At 29.4% G+C, this 14,731-nt stretch overlaps 2 protein-coding genes across 6 annotated transcripts in view; one reads left to right on the top strand and one right to left on the bottom strand.

The window, feature by feature from the left end:
- The window catches only part of LOC127285910 (uncharacterized), a 29,816-nt gene extending 21,264 nt beyond the window's left edge, over positions 1 to 8,552 (bottom strand). Inside the window, exon 1 of the mRNA XM_051312126.1 lies at positions 8,454 to 8,552. The gene's annotated coding sequence lies outside the window, so the exon portion shown is untranslated. The remainder of the gene's footprint in view (positions 1 to 8,453) is intronic.
- The window catches only part of LOC127285909 (uncharacterized), a 179,451-nt gene that overhangs the window by 32,370 nt on the left and 132,350 nt on the right, over positions 1 to 14,731 (top strand). The window lies entirely within an intron of this gene.

The following is a 14,731-nucleotide window of genomic DNA, read 5'->3' as shown; positions in this document are numbered from 1 at the left end:
CACTTTTTCGATAGGTTTTTTCTTGGGTTTTCATTGTTGTTACCGTCAACAATCGAACTAATAGTTTTACAAGTTTATTAAATTTAAAAATTAACTTAGCTAAATTATTTTTGCTATATTAAATAATTATTAGCTGGCTTAACTAAAAAATCACTATTTATATAACATCAAACTCATTTTTTCTGTGTATAAATAAATGATAACGGGAAAATTAGAAATATACCTATTATTAATTTATTACTCCACTGATGCAGAATTATTATTATTATTATTTTAAAACAACCATTGCATTCAAAATTGGACGCGCGCTTGCGCGCGTGTAATTTTGCTGGTGATTACAATAATTATTAAATAATTTAACTAATTTTTATGGCAAAACACAATTAAAAGAAAAAACTTGACGAAAAATATTGAAAAAGTATGTAAAAATCTGATTTGTTATTTTGACTAGTTCGGAAAAAAAGTGATGAGTTTACGTTTCTCACTGGTGTTATATTATTTTATAGAATAATTTTGAATTTCATGTTTTTTTTGTAAAGTACATGACCCAAGCTTTGTCATAACTTTACATTTATTCAAAAATTTTATTTACTTATTTATATTTTAGTTGTGTCAATTTGTCTCCTGACATTAGAAGAGATGGCCATGTTTTTTCGAGGTGAGATGGCCATACTGTTTAAGTTATTGGCGCCCTTGAGATTCGTGTGTTCGCTAAAAAAAACATTAATTCTGTGGCAAATGACATTTTTTATGACATATATTACAACAAGACACTCCAACAAAGATTTTCAAATTTAAATATGATCAAATAAAATAATCACTATTTTTTAATTAAATCTTAAAAACGTTTATAAACAATCATAACACAGGTCTACAAAATAACACTTTTTTATATATATAGCGGAGTGGTTTCCAATGTATTTTTGTGTGCTGAACCCGATTCCGGGTTCCAAAATTGCGTATCACATCAGGATTTTGAATAAAGTGGAGGTAAAGTCTCCAAAAATAGTGTTTTTGAAGGTTTTCATTATTTTTTTATTCCTTAACCAGACGTGCTAGACACTTCTATATAAGCTTAAATTAAAGCTTAGATCGTACACTTTAAGACTCATTTACGCAGGATTAAAAAAATTTGAAATTTTGAAAAAAATGGGGGTAAATACCCCAAAAATCTTTTTAGGTAACTTGAACCTAATTTTTATTAAGATTTCAAATTTTTTTTCCCTTGCGCATATGAGTCTTAAAGTGTAAGATATAAGATTTAATTTAAGCCTACACGGAAAAAAATTTTCTGGTAATTCTTTAACATTGATTTGGAGATTTTACATGTTCCTAAATCTGTTAATTCTACAGATATTTCCTGTAAGGATTTAACGCATGCGCGAAAACAATGCAATGATTCGACTAAGGCTGAGTACGATTGAGTGCGAGAGGTTAAGGCGAATTTAGTGTTTTTATTATTATCATAGTGTCGGCAAGAAAGTTTAATTAAAAAGGAAACGTCTTAAGTATATAAACATTATTATAGAAATAAATTATTAGAAATTTTTTATTTTAAAATTAACTGTAGTGATTAAGTGAGAAAAGTCGTTTGTTTCAATTTCTCGACATAAGAAAAAGTGGATTTATCATAAATTTGGAAAACTTGCTCCTCATTTTTTTTGTTAGAAAATTACACAGCCCCACAAAAAAAAAAAGTGTCGTGCGCGGCAGACCAGACTAGTCATTTCCCATGTATTTTGACGCGCTGAACACGAATCCGAAGTCCGTTTTGCTCCATCACGTCAGGATTTTTTTCTAACCTCCAAAAACCTGTCGGATTTTGAGAGGTAGGCTATTTTTTTTAAAATTGATGGATTTACTTCAAAATTGGTATCTAGGGGTTTTTTGGGTCGCTGATGACGAATTTGAAGTTAGATTTTCAAAATTCAAAATGGCGGCTCCAATATGGCGGACGAATTTTGTAAAAATTGATGGATTTACTTCAAACTTGGTATCTAGGGGTTTTTTGGGTCGCTGATTACGAATCTAAAGTTAGATTTTCAAAATTTAAAATGGCGGCTCCAATATGGCGGACGATATCGACCCTTCAAAGGTGATAATTCCGCCCTTACACACGAAACTAGGAGCAATTAAACAGTTTGTCAAAGCCTTAGATAAAAAAGGAAACTGTTTCAAATACCTGGAACAAAAGTTTCCAGAAATCTCTGATGCGAAACTAAAAGAAGGGGTTTTCGATGGACCACGTATTCGCAAATTGTTAAAAGATGAGCAATTTATCACCAAGATGAATAAAAAGGAGAAAGCCGCATGGCTTAGTTTTAAAGCAGTTGTCGAAAATTTTCTGGGTAATCACAAGAGTGAAAATTGGGAGCAAATAGTTAGTGATATGATTAAAACCTTTGGTAAGTTAGGATGCTTAATGAGCATAAAGTTGCATTACTTAGACTCGCATCGGGATCAATTCCCTGAAAATTTGGGAGATTACAGTGAAGAACAAGGAGAACGATTCCATCAAGATCTGAAAGAATTTGAGCGTCGTTATCAAGGAAGATGGGATGTAAATATGATGGCCGACTACTGTTGGATGCTGAAAAGGGATATTGTACCTGGAGGCACCAATTTGAAAAGAAAACCATTACACAAATCCTTTGAGGACAAAAGAGTGCGCTACCATAAAAAGACGTGAATACCTTACTTATGTTTATAAGAATTTTCATTTCTAGTTTTGAAAATCTAACTTCAGATTCGTAATCAGCGACCCAAAAAACCCCTAGGTACCAAGTTTGAAGTAAATCCATCAATTTTTACAAAATTCGTCCGCCATATTGGAGCCGCCATTTTAAATTTTGAAAATCTAACTTCAGATTCGTAATCAGCGACCCAAAAAACCCCTAGATACCAAGTTTGAAGTAAATCCATCAACTTTTACAAAATTCGTCCGCCATATTGGAGCCGCCATTTTGAATTTTGAAAATCTAACTTCAAATTCGTCATCAGCGACCCAAAAAACCCCTAGATACCAATTTTGAAGTAAATCCATCAATTTTTAAAAAAATAGCCTACCTCTCAAAATCCGACAGGTTTTTGGAGGTTAGAAAAAAATCCTGACGTGATGGAGCAAAACGGACTTCGGATTCGTGTTCAGCGCGTCAAAATACATGGGAAATGACTAGCCTGGTCTGCCGCGCACGACACTTTTTTTTTTTTGTGGGGCTGTGTTATTGAAGGATGAATTTATTTACATAGAAGTTATACTAATTTATACAATAATGTTCCACGAATTTAATGTATTCGGAGGAGAATATAATCTATAAGAAATACTCTACCAAATATATATTATCCCCATACATAATTTGGTCACTCAACAGTTTTTAAGAACTGTAGCTCAAACTTGTAGAATTAACAGATTTTAATGCCAATGATTCTATAAATTTCTTTATTTGGAGAAACATCAGTAGATGGCGCAGGAGTTTCTGTAAATTCTACAGAAAATTTCTTTCTGTGTATATAGAAGTCTATCACGTCATGTTAAGGAGAAAAAAAATACTTGAAACCCTCAAAAACACGGGTTTTGGAGACTTTACCCCCACTTTACTCAAAATCCTGACGTGATACGCAATTTTGTAACCCGGGATCGTGTTCAGGACACTAAAATAAATTGGAAACCACTCTAATATCTCAAAAAAAAAAACCTTTTAGACTTGTTGTGTTGGTGAGACAGAGAAACAGAGAGCGCTTATCGAAGACTGGATTCAGTGCAATGATTGTCACCTTTGGCTTCATGAAAATTGCACTGAATTTAATAATAAATGTTCGAAATGTGGTCAGAAGAAGAAAAGAAGTATTAATCACTTTAAATTAAGGGTATGTCCAACATGTGAAATGTAAACAAACATGAAATGTAAACAAACCATGCACATTTTTTCGCAGTTCTCATTTGCGTAGAAAATAAAAATTTGTCGTTTTCTTTATGAAAATGGTAAATTAATGTATTAAAGTTGGTTACTATACTTTATTTAACTAATTATATGAAAAAATAAGTACAATTATAATAAAATGAAAAGTGCACTGAATTAGCAATTTTTTCAAGGTTTCGAAAAAAAAACCATTTGAGTATATCTGAGGCACGGACGTTGAGCGCCTAGGTGGGAGAAGAATGTTGAGCCATTGGACGGTCACATCTTGGAAAGGGTAAAATTCTGAAATTTTACCCCTTCTCTCACTTTCTCCCACCTAGGTCCTCAACGTCCGTGCCTCAGATATACTCGAATGCCTACATTTTTCGTAACCTTGAGAAAATTGTTATTTCATTGTACTTTTCATTTCATTATAATTATACTTATTTGTTCACATAATTAGTTCAATAAAGTATAGTTACCTAGTCTAATATATAAATTTACCATTTCCACAAAGAAAACGACAAATTTTTATTTTCTACCCAAATGAGAAGTGCGAAAAAAATGAGAAAATTCCTAATTCAGTGTACTTTTCATTTTATTATAATTATACTTATTTGTTCAGAAAAGTTGTTAAAAGAAGTATAGTAACCTAATACAATATATCAATTTACCATTTTTACAAAGAAAGTTACAAATTTTTATTTTCTATTCAAATGAGAACTGCGAAAAAACTGTTCAAAATCTAAACAAATCATACCCATTTTTTCGCAGTTCTCATTTGAATAGAAAATAAAAATTTGTAACTTTCTTTGTGAAAATGGTAAATTGATATATTGTATTAGGTTACTATACTTCTTTTAACAACTTTTCTGAACAAATAAGTATAATTATAATAAAATGAAAAGTACACTGAATTAGCAATTTTCTCATTTTTTTCGCACTTCTCATTTGGGTAGAAAACAAAAATTTGTCGTTTTCTTTGTGGAAATGGTAAATTTATATATTAGACTAGGTAACTATACTTTATTGAACTAATTATGTGAACAAATAAGTATAATTATAATGAAATGAAAAGTACAATGAAATAACAATTTTCTCAAGGTTACGAAAAATGTAGGCATTCGAGTATATCTGAGGCACGGACGTTGAGGACCTAGGTGGGAGAAAGTGAGAGAAGGGGTAAAATTTCAGAATTTTACCCTTTCCAAGATGTGACCGTCCAATGGCTCAACATTCTTCTCCCATCTAGGCGCTCAACGTCCGTGCCTTTGATATACTCAAATGGTTTTTTTTTCGAAACCTTGAAAAAATTGCTAATTCAGTGCACTTTTCATTTCATTATAATTGTACTTATTTTTTCATATAATTAGTTAAATAAAGTATAGTAACCAACTTTAATACATTAATTTACCATTTTCATAAAGAAAACGACAAATTTTTATTTTCTACGCAAATGAGAACTGCGAAAAAATGTGCATGGTTTGTTTACATTTCACATGTTGGACTTGCCCTTAAGAATTCTGATAAAGCGGAAAGTCAAAGAATGATTTTAAAGTATTGATGGCCATATCTCCCGTACGCGTATGGCCATCTCCCCCGTACATTCCGGGAGAGATGGCCAAACGTGTTTTTTAAAAAATATTAATTTTAAGATTGTTTACATTTAAAAAAATTTTCATTTCTATTATTATTTGTAAGTTAAATGTTCAATGTTTAATTAGCAATAAAAGTTAATACATAAATCACTTTCTTCTTATTTTTACAGGCATTTAAAAAAACTATGCCCAAGTAGCACGATATATAAACCAGATGTCACGGTGATATCACCGAGAAATGTCACCGTGACATCAGGAAAATGTCAAAATGTCCGCCTTACGGTGATATCACACGGTGACATCGAGGTGATATCATGGTGACATCAAGGTGATATCACAGTGATATCACAGTTATATCACAATGATATCATGGTGATATCACCGTGACATCTGGTTGATATATCGTGCTACTTGGGTGTCCAACTCCCCCGGACTTACCCCAATTATTATAATATAAAAGAGTAAAAAATAAAATATATGAATAATATAAATTAGTTTGGTACAAGAAATCTCGCTATTCTTCTCATTTACTATAAGTTAACGCAAAAATAATAAAAATAAAGCAATAAATGTGACGCTCCACGGTGAAAGGGTGCTTAGCTGTTTTTGACAGAAACTAAACTTTGCAGTGAAAATAAATAAAAGCAACTAGTTTACGGTACAAACTATTATTATTTAATTATTTATTAGATGCATTATTTTCAGTAAAAAATGCTTTTGATGTTAAATAATCAAAAATAAATCTTTAATAAAACAAAAACTACCATGAACATAACCTAAACTTTAAAGCAGCTAAGCACCCTTTCACCGTGGAGCGTCACAAATACTAAATTAATGTATTACATCATAGTTGATTCAGCGGCCACTCGCTCGAATTGGCGCTGTTTACTGGAGCACCGACACACTCAAGACACCGTCTGTGTATGCGCCGCCATGTTTCTTTTCATTTTCGTTTAAAAATGTCACATTTTAAACTTAATTTTTTAATAATTTAACGCAAAATTATGTATTTTTCGGAGAACAGCAAGATTCTTTAAACCCTAATCTATTCGCTGCGGACACGGAAACACGGTGGCGCCTCTAGTGGCAATGTGGCGCATTTTTCGTTGGATACTTGTCAAATGTTTACAATAGAAAAAAGTGATATTTAATTGTTTTTGACGATTAAATCTATTTGTGATATACTACGGCGACCAAATTTATAAACTATTAAGTTGTACATGAAACATAAGTAACTTTTCGATTTGAGTCAAGCTGGAAAAAATATTTTAAGTTGCATTTTTTTATGGAGGGTGGTGAAAATGGCTATTATCATAACGAAAAAAATTATTTAAAATTAATTTATAGTAATTTTGAAAGATCTAGTTATATGCACTTTTTAGTAAAAATTATTTTCAATTAAAATCTTTTATTAGATAATTATTTCTTTACAAATTTGAACTTTTTTCTGAACTGAAAAAATTGCAGAACCAAAAGTTTTTGTTATTTAGTGAAACAATTCTCTTCAATCGTAATTTTTTTAAAGTGTTAAAAATATGTTGTAAAAAAATTAATTATGAAATAAAATTTGAATTGTTTACAATTTTTTAACAATTAAAAAAAGTATTTCGATTGTAAAGAAAGTTTCTCTAAATTTAAACTAATCCTTTATAAAAAATAGATAAAAAATTCGATTTTTGTTTATTCTGAAAAAATGGCAAATGTTAAAAAATAATTATTTACTTAACATAATTTTATTCGAAATTTTTATAACTAAATCTTTAAAAATAGGTTATATTTAGTTTTTGTTTGCATTAAAAATTATTTTTTAATTTTGAGGTTATGTTATATCCTACATTCTCTTTAATTCTTTGTTTAAATAAATTATTTTGGTTCATATGTGTAAGTGGAATTTTAAAAATCAATATATATATATATATATATATATCTTTTAACCCTTTCATGGCCAGTGGGACACATACGTCCCACCTACTTCAAAAAATCATAACTTTCTTAAAACTTAATCGATTAACTCCACTAAGATCTCATTTTGAAGGGGAGGGATAGAGTAACAAATGTAAATACATGTATTTTTTTAAAGAACTACCCTCTTTGAAATACACCCCTTCAAAAAACCCGAAAAATGAGAAAAATGAAAAAACAGGTATAAATTTCAGAAGAAATTTTTTTTTCAGGCTTTCATAGTAACATATGTTTAAAAATATTGCAACCTTTGTAAAAAAAATTAATATTAAAAATTCAACCCGATGGTGCAGAAAAATAACTAAAACTACCCCTAAAAACCAAAACCTTTAAAAATTAATAAATTCGCTTGAAAATTGTTACTTGGGGGTTTTCGGGGTCGCTGATTACGAATCCGATGTCCGTTTTCAAAAATTCAAAATGGCGGATCCAAAATGGCGACCGATAATTATAAAAATTTACTAGATTCGCGTGAAACTTATCACTCGGGGGTTTTCGGGGTCGCTGATTACGAATCCGATGTCCGTTTTCAAAAATTCAAAATGGCGGAACCAAAATGGCGACCGATAATTATAAAAATTTACTACATTCGCGTGAAACTTATCACTCGGGGGTTTTCGGGGTCGCTGATTACGAATCCGATGTCCGTCTTTAAGAATTCAAAATGGCGGATCCAATATGGCGACCGATAAATATAAAAATTCACTAGATTCATGTAAAACTTGTCACTTGGGGGTTTTCGGGGTCGCTGATTACGAATCCGATATCAGATTTAGAAAATTGAAAATGGCGGATCCAATATGGCGGACGAAATGATTAACTTTGATTAGATTCATCTGAAACTTATTACTCAGGGGTTTTCGGGGTCGATAATTACGAATATGATGTCAGTTTTTAAAATTGCAAAATAATGCTGGTGTCATTATTGCCTATTAATTTTGTAGCTTTTAGTGCCTGTTGTTAGGAGTTTAGTATGAAAATGAAAATTACAGACCCAGGCTCAATCGGTGAAGTAGTGGGAGAACGCTACACAGAGAAAACGAAACGACGCGCTGATTGCCTTATAACAGCAGTTCCACATGGGAGCTTCTTTGCTACTGTCGTACCCCCCCCTTTATTTACCCAATGCACTCCCCTCTACGCCATCGTGGAGGGGAGTGCATTGAGTATGTACTCAATGCATTACTCAATATGATAATAATCAGTGAAAATTATTTTTTTGATTGTTGAAAACTGAATTCAGTATCTTATAACTTATGAATTAGGGGTGGATTTCAAGGGTAGGGGGTGAGTTTATTATTATTATCCATATCTGTGAAACATTGAAATACTTTTTTACAATTCAGAAGCACTTAGAATCCATATAATTTTTTTCATTTATTCACAAAAACATTTATCATTAAGGGGTGGTTATTTGACTTAAGGGTTGTTTTTCAGGGGTTGTTTATATTCAGTATTAATACTTAGTTATCATAGAAAATTTTTTTTTTCATATTTTCGAAAATCAGTGAAAATTATTTTTTTGATTGTTCCAAACTGAGAATAGTTATGAATTAGGGGTGGGCTTCAAGGGTAGGGGGTGAGTTTATTATTATTATTATTATCTATGTCTGTGTAACTTTCAAATAATTGTTTATAATTTAGAAGCAATTAGAATCTATAGATTTTTTTTAATCATTTACAAAAACTTTCACCGTCAAGGGATGATTATTTGACTTTAAGGGTGTTTTCAAGGGGTTATTGATCCTTTTCAATTTTTAAGCAACCAGGCAATGTTTATAAATAAATAAAAAGTAGATAAGAGCTGAAAAATATTTAATTCATCAATTTGGTTAAATATCAGTTTTTTGGGGTAGTAATGTACCGTGGGGGTGGTTTTGAGGGGTGAGACATGTTAAAAAAAAATTTTTTCTCATACTGAATACTTTAGTAATTAAATCTAATATACATTATAAGTCTAAAGTAACGACAAAAAACTCGGCCATTAAAGGGTTAAAATAAAAAACTACCATTAAATTAACTGAATAAGGAGGAGAATTGACAGACGTTTGATTCCATTAACTCTAAATTCTTCCACCCTGACAACGTGAATCATCGCTAAAGCCTTCCCTTTTTTAATTGTTTCTGGGCGAAATTCAATTTCATGGTTTATTGCAGCAAACCCCGTTTTTATTATAACATTCATATTATTTACATTGATTACTATTGATCTGTCATTATCGTTGTCCAACAAAAATTGCCTAATTTCGCCACATGGAGCGCTGATAGTCATATCCGGCATATGTTCAAGGCCATGTCCGTAGCGAATAATCCCTCAAAATTTTAGACAAAAATCTTTTCTCATTTTAGAGTGAAATGTATACTACCAAAACACATTTTCCCATACTAGGTCACGTGGGAGGTTCCCACATACCCTTAAATGTATTTTAGAGAAATTTTTAAAAAACTGAACTATATAGGAAATTCTTATTTTTTAAATAAATTAGAAAATTTGGAAGGTCTTAATTGATTATTTCCAATTTCATTATAATTAAAATAATAATATGTATATATATATTTTTTTTTTTTGCAGAGAACTTTTCTAAAATCTTAGTAATTAGAAACATTTCAAGTTTGAAATTTAATGTATAATTCTTACTAATTTTTGTAAATCTAATATTTAAAAAAACTAAACATAAACTTATGATTTTTTAAACTAAGTTTAAAGATGAGATTGTAATGGATTTGAAAAAGACATATTTTGTGAAAAAAAAGTTTTTATTATATATATTTTGCGTTCAAATTGAATTGACATAAATCAAAATTTTACAGCCATATTTTTGAAATGTACTCTCTAAATCTGAATTAGTCATTTTTGACTAATTCAAATAGGGCGGATTCGTTTACTGTGAATTAGTCAAAAGTTACTAATTCAATCTGTAACTAATCTACCACTAAATGAATTAGAAGTTTCAGTTTCTAGATAGGTATACATAGGTAGATAAAGTAGGTAATGTAGACGTATTTATTTTGAAAATAGACAAAAATTATTGCTTAAAAAATAGGAAACGATTATATTTTGTTTTTATATAGTTTAAATAACGTGAATCAATAAAAAAATCTATTTATTTCATTTTCGAAATTATTCTGCGATAATTACTGGTGGGAGATGTCACTTAGGATTTGAACCTATTACCTTGCCTTCTACCTTAGGAGCTGCGTCTTGACGCGCTCAACCAAAGGAGGTTATGAAAATTCGTTACAAAATGTCTCTTATAAGCAAATTGATATAAACTCATTGTCAAATCGCTAATAAATAAGGTAAAGTCGATTTGTTTTCTATACAAATTTAATTATTATATAAAGGCCGTAGCCGGATACACACTAAAAAAGAAATCTTAATTTCAGCCTATTTTTGAGGCTGAATTTAAGGTGTAAACGGAGTCAGACCAATTAAAAAAGGACAGACTTATGCAAAATATATGGGCTTAATTTAAGGTGTAAACGGTTTAAGACTTTGTTTTTACTGTGTAAGTTCTCAAATTTCGTCGATATTTACAGGATCAATTAGTCTCAGTATGAAACTTTTTTTCGCCAAGTTTCAACTTCTAAAAATAATTTTGAAAAAAGTTATGGCATTTTTAAAAAAAATTAAAACTTGGATTTTCTCTTAAGCGTTTATAGTTTTTTAATCGGGTAAAAAATATGTTACAGGGGAAGCAAAAATGCATCTAACAAAAATTTGGCGACCATTTTTGTGTAGTGGAAGGGGTAAAAAAAATTTTTTTTTTACTTTTTATATTTTTTAAAAATATTAATTGACTTGGCACAATCACCATATTTTTTTCCTACATTCTTTAACATCCAAGAAGCAACATATTTTTTTGGCAGCTCGATCTGAGGGGTACTTGCCCGTTAAAATTTAAAAAAACTTATTTTTGGCCCCTAAAATGTATGGTATCTCTTGAAAATGGGAGGCCAACATCACCGGGCAAAGAAAATGTTAAAAAGGAAGCAAAAATGCATCTAACAAAAATTTGGCGACCATTTTTATGCAGTGGAAGAGGTAAAAAAAATATTTTTTTAATGTTTATATTTTTTAAAAATATTAATTGACTTGGCACAATCGCCCTATTTTTTCTTCCCTTCTTTTTTACATGCAAATGTGTGCCTTCTTTTGGCAGCTTTATGAGTGAAACTGAACACAGTAAAAAGAGAATCTTATTTTAAGGGCGGAATTAAGTCTTATTTTAAGACGCAACATTTTTAAGACAGGCATTGTTGATTTTAAAAAGGGAGTATGTAAGCTGATTTTCAGAACTTTTTATGTGCTATATTGAAGGCAATTTTTTGGTAAAAGCAGCAGCCCCAAGCTGAATTTAAGACTTAGCTTTTATAAATTAAAGCTCAAAGGGAGTTGAATTTCAAACACTCTGTAAATTCAGATTTATGAGTACCTTAAATTCATACAAGGCTCACTTTAAATTAAGACTATGTTGATTTCCAAGAATCATTTAATTTAAGATTAACCTTAATATAAGATTTACTTTTTACTGTGAAACATTAAGTAAAATAACAGGCAATTATTAAAAGTCAAGTGTATTTTTAGTGCACGACACTTTTTTCATTAATATTATATTTATATAAAACTATATTAACATTTTAGGGGCCAAAAATAAGTTTTTTTAAATTTTAACGGGCAAGTACCCCTCAGATCGAGCTGCCAAAAAAATATGTTGCTTCTTGGATGTTAAAGAATGTAGGAAAAAAATATGGTGATTGTGCCAAGTCAATTAATATTTTTAAAAAATATAAAAAGTTAAAAAAATTTTTTTTTTACCCCTTCCACTACACAAAAATGGTCGCCAAATTTTTGTTAGATGCATTTTTGCTTCCCCTATAACATATTTTTTACCCCATTAAAAAACTATAAACGCTTAAGAGAAAATCCAATTTTTAATTTTTTTTAAAAAATGCCATAACTTTTTTCAAAATTATTTTTAGAAGTTGAAACTTGGCGAAAAAAAGTTTCATACTGAGACTAATTGATCCTGTAAATATCCACGAAATTTGAGCGGGGGCCGCAGGACCCTGCTTATCCGGCTACGGCCTTTGTAATTAGAGTCTTATAAATGTGCCAATATTGATTTAAATTTGTTAATTAAATTAATTAACATTAACATAACAACAATAGTTTGGAGTCTTTTTTGGCCATCTATACAAACATTTGAAGAACTGAGTTTGAACACATTCAATTTAATCAAAATATCAATATCATCATTATTAATATTATATTACTAAATTAATTATATGTCAATTTTGGTAAACATAACCTACAAAACCTAACTGTTATGTCTGGACATAAAGAAAAATAAATATTTTTTTTATAATTACTTAATAGAAAATAATTACTTGTGCATTTATTAAATTGATTTTTCTTTGGTTGGAACAGAAAAATGTTGTATAATAAATTAAAAAATTTTCAATTAAGATATTTTTGCTTATTTTGATGTATGCACATATCATGATTAACAAATTAGAAGAAAATCTCTACAATTCATTTAGTCATTAAAAGTGAATATTTTTTTAGTAGAAAAAGCACTACTAATTAATTCAGTAATCAAAAGTGACTATTTTTTTAGTAGAAAGTGATGAAACAACTAATTCATTAGTAAAATACTAATTCAATTAGTAAAATTTTGACTAATTCACATTTAGAGAGTAGCTATAGCTATCAGCTAACTTATTTTTACAATTAATTATTGCATTCGAAGATAAGTCTTTCGAAGTCAAAACGCAGTGAAAATAGACAGTTTCGTCAAAAATTTTATATGTCTGTAGGTGTTCAATAAAAAAGCAATCAACCAGTTTTTTTGTCAAGATACAAAAATCATTTTCCGGAATCATAATTTTGTAAACTTGGTATGCTGTAACTGAAACACACTATAGATATAACTTGTTGAATATATATATGCGCAAAGTGACTGATGCGCACTCCAATCTTCCTTTAGAGTTCGGGAATTTTTTAGGCACAAGAAGCAGTGATTGTTCCTGTTTAGTAATACTGGAAATCATTTTCAAAATAATGTAATTTTCTTGAAAAATTCAGAACCATTCTTAATTTTTTGAAACTCTGTCTTGATCTTACCATTAATATATGATATTTCTATTATAATGTATCTAATTTCAATCTCCCTTTATAAGTTGAGGAATAATTCTAGAATGTTTTCAACTATTTTACTTAAAGTAAAAGAATTATTGTCGACTTTTTCTCATATCCACCGTTCTTGAACTAATTCAGGAATGTTTTCTGAATAAATTTTTTCCGTGTATTTTTTTTTAAATTTTCAACAAAAGTATTTTCTTTTACAAAAATTTTTAAGCCTGGTCCGGTCGTGGAAAAACAAATTTTTCAATATTTTCGGAATTTAAAAAAATTTTTTAAATATTTTTATTTTTTTATTTTTAAAATATGGAATATGGCATGGGTCCCCTTACAGATACTAATTTTTTTATAGTTCATTTTTGAAATTTAAAATAAAATAATACAAAAAAAATAAATAGCATTAAATTATTTAAGTCGCAAAAAAGGTAGATGTGTATTTTTTATAACTTTTAGAAAGAAAAAATAGTTTTTTCACGTGCCATCCTTATCTTATGTGCAGCGCATTTAGCTATATATTTTTATTTTAACATCGTAACTTTTTTTTAAAGAATATAAAATAAAAGAAATTAAATTTTCTCACGTTTTGCATATTACTTCTTACGTTTTAGGTGTTATCAGAAAAAAAAACCTGGGAATACAAAATTATCCACGCGTTCATTATTATAATTATATAAAAAATTCTTTTGAAAACTGTATTAATTTTTTCTTACAAATAATTCATTTAGGTATATGAAAAAAATATAAAAGTCATATAAAATAATTTGAATTTTTTTTAACAACAATTAGACCGTTGGATATATAAGAAGAAATGTACATTTTTAAAATAAAAAAAAATATTGAATATAAAAAATAGTTTAACATGATATTTACCAGAAATGCTAATTTGTTGAAATGGTTATCCTAAAAAGAAAAGAATATGGTGCAACAAAATTTAGAATATTTTCTTCCTATGTACTTATAATGCGATTTTACTCTAAATCTGTAATAGTAGAATTTTTATTACATTTTTCATAATTAAATCGTGAATTTCGTATAGGGATCAACTCTGAAAATCTTAATAGTCATTTTCACTATCAATTGTTATGCGAAAATGACACATATAGTTTTTTGAGTTTAACCCTGTTCGA

The sequence above is a fragment of the Leptopilina boulardi genome, unplaced genomic scaffold (assembly GCF_019393585.1).
Source record: "Leptopilina boulardi isolate dan_hultmark-lab unplaced genomic scaffold, ZJU_Lbou_2.1 LbouV2_342, whole genome shotgun sequence".
Classification (NCBI taxonomy): Eukaryota; Metazoa; Arthropoda; class Insecta; order Hymenoptera; family Figitidae; genus Leptopilina; species Leptopilina boulardi.
Note: the sequence above shows the minus strand (reverse complement) of the source record. Positions and strands in the feature narration are given on the sequence as shown.